The sequence below is a fragment of the Pseudophryne corroboree genome, chromosome 7 (assembly GCF_028390025.1).
Source record: "Pseudophryne corroboree isolate aPseCor3 chromosome 7, aPseCor3.hap2, whole genome shotgun sequence".
Taxonomy (NCBI): Eukaryota; Metazoa; Chordata; class Amphibia; order Anura; family Myobatrachidae; genus Pseudophryne; species Pseudophryne corroboree.
In genome coordinates this window covers 197977871-197983519 of record NC_086450.1, presented here as the reverse complement: position 1 = coordinate 197983519, position 5649 = coordinate 197977871, and the positions used below count along the sequence as shown (strand labels likewise).

The 5649-nt window shown below is 42.2% G+C and overlaps 1 pseudogene; it reads right to left on the bottom strand.

Annotated features, from left to right (window-relative positions):
• Positions 1-1174: 1174 nt before the first annotated feature.
• LOC134946212 (5S ribosomal RNA) lies at positions 1175-1293 on the bottom strand (annotated as a pseudogene).
• Positions 1294-5649: the final 4356 nt, after the last annotated feature.

Below are 5649 nucleotides of genomic sequence, written 5' to 3'. Positions count from 1 at the left end.
TACTTCAAAATATTGATAACAATATATAAACATAAAAGGTCTTTGTAAAAGGTAAGGAATTCTGACTTATCTTTTAAAAATAGGCAAGGGAGTCACTACAGGGAGCCCAATGCGTTTCGTCACAACTGACTTCTTCAAAGGGTAAGGACAAAATTAGATAACATGCCTATTTATACCCCTGGTGGACTGGCTCAGGGTTGGTGATGTCATAATTGATCATGTGATGTAATGAAAAAATATAACATAAAGAAATTCAAGGACACTTAGTTGAGACATAACCTAAGGCAAGGGAGGACACCATAGGGATGTACACATAAAAACAAGTGGTTTGTAAGGCTCAAATAACGATAGGAATGTCCAAAACTGTAAAAATGTACTGAATTGCGGCACTTCCGCCACACTTCCAGTGACGGAGGTGACGCGTCACGTGTCTCCGGTACTTCCGCCCCACTTCCGGTTTTGTTAGTGCGCATGCGCCGGCGGCGCTGCTCGTTCACTGCGCATGTGCCCGCAGCCTCTCCAGTTAGTAACAGTCTATCTCCAGGTCTCTATGCTGTGTATGTCCCTCTTATTAAGTGCTGCGGCGGCCATGTTGTTGGTGGGAATCTCCATAGGGGATAAAGGAAAAGCGGTGGCCATCTTTAAGGAGTCTTTGGAGACCCAGAATCGTGATTCATCGGTGTCCATGACGACGGATCCATGTAAAATAGAAACAAACAGAGAAGGTATGGTAAAAGCTATGTACTGGTTTCTTTGTTGCAGATAAACCATGCTGGAAACTAATAACTATTATAGGAGGGAATAATGCTAGCCCAAAATGATAAACATTAAAGTGACAGACACATAGCGTTAGCAATGTGTATGGAAAGAGACATCCTATTTAAAAACCATACATAGGTGATAAGAGGATTTTCAAGTGCCACTGATTAGAAATAAAGGAAGAGAAATGGTTGTAAAATTACAACCCGAAGGTGGTGAGGAAAACAGAGAAGGTGGGAAGAAGAACCAAGCAAACAGTATATATAAACAATACGTGGGTGATGCTGGGAAGGTGATAAGATATAAGCTCAGAGAATTCAAAGTGTTATAATTTATAAGGTGAGTCGTAGATGGTGTCAACCTGGTTATTATCATGTGGTATTGGATAGGTCACTGGTTAGCTCGACGTTATTTGTCATTACAGTACCTGATCTTCCCAAGCAGTCCCCCTCCCTGGTACTGATCAGGCCCAGACACTGCTTAGCTTCCAAGATCGGACGAGATTGGGCGTACCAGTGTGGTTTGACTGTACACGAAAGGTAAACATCTTATCGCCAGGAACCCGATCGCAAATTAACACACGAGCCCTGATGAGTCAAGTACTTTAATATAGTGTGACATGGACACCCAAGGGGGGAAGGAATGTGCAGAAGACAAAATGTGGCAACAAAGGAAGAGGGAGTATTCTAGGATACAGCACCTCATAGGAAGGGTGCAATCTCATAGCTCTCGTTCAGACCCGTACGTTGCAAGGTCTGTAACTGGAATATCCAGTACATCTCCCTTCTCGAGAGTTTGTTCGCGAGGTCACCTCCTCTCTCTCCCAGACACACATGCTCGATCGCCTTGAATGTGAGATCCTCAGGGTTGGAGTTATGCTGTGATGTGAAATGTCTAGAAACAGTATGGCTCTCCACCTTATTCTTGATATTCCTTATGTGTTCCTGGATCCTCATATTTAATGGTCTTTTGGTCTTGCCCACGTACTTCTTTTTGCAAGAGCATTCCAGTAAGTAGATCACGGACACGGTATTACAGTTCATGAATTCCTTTATGGTGTATTGTTTCTTGTCCTCCATGTCGCTAAAGGATTTCCGATTCGGATGTAGGTATTTGCATACATTACATTTCCCACACTTAAAAGAACCCACACACTTAGGCATTTGGGTGCTCTTGGTGGACTTCTTCTTCAATAGGCTGGGTGCAAGATGGTCCTTCAGGTTTCTAGATTTCTTGAAGATGATAACTGGTTCAGACGGTAGGATGTCTTTGAGTACTGGGTCCATGAGAAGAATGTTCCAGTGGTTCCTGAGCGAATTCCTGATGGTCTTCTTGTGTTGATTGTAGGTGGTAATGAAGGCAGCTGAATCTTTCTTGGCGTCTCTTGGTTTGTACTTCAGGAGGTCTTCTATGTTCACATTCCTTGTTTTTTCTAGGGCTTTCTTCAGAATGGGCCCCGGGTATTCTTTATCCTGGAACCTCTTGCTGTAGACCTTTAGTTGGTCATCACAGTCCTTTGGATTCGTACAATTCCTCTTTATCCTCAAGAACTGTGATGCCGGAATGTTATCCTTCCACTTCTGGAGGTGGTTACTTCGATAGTGCAAATAACTGTTCATATCCACCTCTTTGATATAGTTCTTAGTGGTAATGCCTCCATTTTCACCAGTTAAAATCAAGTCCAGATATTCGACCAATTTGTCATTGGTGTATGAGGTAAAGGTCAAGTTCAGATATTGTTTCCCAGCATATTTAAAAACTCATTAAAATATTCAACCGTGCCATTCCAAATTATTAAAATGTCGTTGATGTATCGTCTGTAGAGTACCACATTCTCCTTAAAAGCTTTAGAACCGTAAACATGCGTCTTTTCCCAACATCCCATGAATAGATTGGCAAAGCTTGGGGCAAAAATCGTCCCCATAGCTGTGCCGCAGCATTGTAGGTAAAACTGGTTAAGAAACTTAAAATAATTATGGCTGAGGATAAAAAGCATAAGATCACAAATAAAATCTCGGTGGATGGAAGTAAGGGTTTGATCGTTGTTCAAGTATTCCCTGCATGCAGCTATGCCTTTAGAATGTTCAATGCATGTGTACAGGGATTGAACATCCACTGTCGCCCATAAATATGTGTCCTTCCACTCCACTGCTCCAAGTATATTGAGTATTGATGTTGTATCTTTCAAATAGGATGGTAATGTTGTCACATACTTCTTCAAGAAAACATCCACGTACTCTGATAAATTGTAGGTTAGTGAACCTATGCCCGCCACTGTTGGTCTGCCAGGTGGATTCGTCAGGGATTTATTTATTTTTTTAAGATCTATGTACCCCTGAATAAGTCCTGTCAAAAGGACGAAACGTGTAGGGTTTTAGAAAAGGTGATATGCATTGGGGAGTCCCCACCACTGAGCTCACATCCTGGGGTGGTTGTGGCACTCATGTTTCCATCTGTCTCGATGTAACTTGGTTGTTCCAAAAAACACCTCATTTATAATGTAAAAATCAACACACATTATACATTTTATGTTGGATGTTATAAATAAACATCAAAGAAATTTTAATAATCGAAGGTCTTTGGGTGTCTACATTTTTTTTGGTGAGAGGGTATCTTTTAGGAAAAATACCCGGCTAAGCACAATCAAGCATCTGTTCCTAAAATATCAGAATATCCGCCCCAGGCTGGGATTTTAATCAAGTCCGGGAGAAATACGGTTGGAAGCATTTGGATACCTGCAATTTTTAATTGGACTTTATTATGGACAATTACCTTTGATGTTTTAGCACCCTCTGGGATTTCTTTTTCTACATTCTTCCTCGTTCCCACTAACAGGGGTTCCACCGTGAGGTGCTGCTTTTTGAAGCGCGTGATAAGGGTTTCTTCTAAATATATATATATATATATATATATATATATATAATGTGTGTACTCCCATAATCCGGCACTCCCTTGTTAGCACTAACCTTAGCTAGCCAGGGTGCACTCCTAGGGACTAGCAAACCCCATCCATGTCCATGAGTGTAAATAATAGAGGTGGCACTCCTGGTGGTTCCCAGGGAAGATCCCCGGTGGGCCGATGCACATGTGGGGCCTGTTTTATTTGTTGACATGTGAGGAGTGGTGCTGCTGCCATGGTTACACGGTATATCTCTGGTGCTGCGCATATATGAGGTCACTTCTACACATTTTTCCATGGCCACTTTCAGTTCCCAATCTGCCCTTGCCCGACTGTGGGGTCTATTCAATGTCTGTCGGATCCTCTCAGACGGAAAGGATCCGACAGGTCAGTATTCAAATAGCAGGCATTTCTGACAGGTTTTGCCCATTTTCGACAATGCTGATCCAACTTTTTTGGAAGTCGGATCAACATTGTCGAAAACGGGTCAAAAATCTGTCAGAATTTGCCGCTAATTCGACAAAACATGCGGATCCGCGGCTAATCCGCCGATCCACATGTTTTCCGACAAGTCGTAGTTGCCGACAAGTCGGAAAAATGGCAACTCCATTGAATAGGCCGACTCCTGATTCGACCTAAAAAAGTTGGAAACTGCTGTCTTTCCGACTTGACGGCAATTCCGACAGGCATTGAATAGACCCCTTTGAAAGAAAGTGCAATGGAATATGTTGGCGCTACATAAATGTTAATAACTATATAGATGTTACAGCCAAGAATTATAAAACCTCTTGATGTCACTGGGCCCTTCAAACAGCAATGGAAATGTCAAACTAATTGTAATACCAAAAGTTATTTTATACATTTATTTATTTCTCCCCTGTGGGAGTCAATTTGTTTTATTGTTTCCTGTGGGGGCCAATGTGTTTTATGTTTTTTCTCGTTTTTTAATTTTTTTTATCTGCGCTTGCATCTGAATTGCACCGCGATGGTGTTTGTACAGAGTTGCAGTACACACACATCAAGAAGCGTATTAGAAATGTGTTGGGCATTCCTGTGTGGTTACAGGTGATTGGCTAATCAGACGCAGATGTAATGTAGGGTGAGTATGTTGCTGATAGTGGTTGGATATGGAGACGTTGAATTGCTGTAGCATAGGGCTAGTGAAAGTTTCAATGTTGCGACTGATGGTGGCACAAAGTCACAGATGCAACTGCAGCAAAATATGCAAGGAAGGCCATCCAACTCATAATCAGACCATATGAGGATGAATCCTGCCCTCTCAACAGAACCCACCCCCACAACAGCCCCAGCCCCCATTAGGGATGCTTTCACCTCTGTTATTTTCACACCCTTTTCACATTATTTTAGTATCAGTAGAATGTATTAAAGGGTATTTGGAGCAGATTTAATGAAAAACTGCTCCAAACCCTTTAATTGTATTTTTTTAGTAACCTACATCACATTTCCCATACTTATGATGGGAAATGCGATGTGGCTTAACTTACTAAAATAAAATGTAAAAAAACACAGCAGTGAGCTCTGTGATAATTTCGCCAGTTCAGGCTAGCGAGATCACAGAGCAGCACTGAAAAAAAGGAGCCATTTGCCCAGCTTTCTCTGCCCCTGGCAGAGAAAGCTGTGCAGGGACCGGGCTCCAGTGATCAGCTCTGTGTGTCTGATGGACACACAAGCTGATCACAGTGTAAAAAAAGTAAAAAATACATAAAACAGTGCCAGTCCACAGTGCCAGATTAAGGTTCTCATGGGCCTGGAGCTGAAATTCAGAAAGGGCTTATCGTGTGCTGTCAAAGGGGTGTGACCAGCATGGTGGGGGTGTGGCAACTGATATGAGGGTGTGGTCTGTGCCATAGGGTGTGGCTAGGACCATGGAGGACATAGCTACCCACCTCAATCTCTCTCCCTTCTTTATATATGTTTAGCATACACCCCCTGTTATATTATTGACCACTGAATTTAAAAAAATACATAAA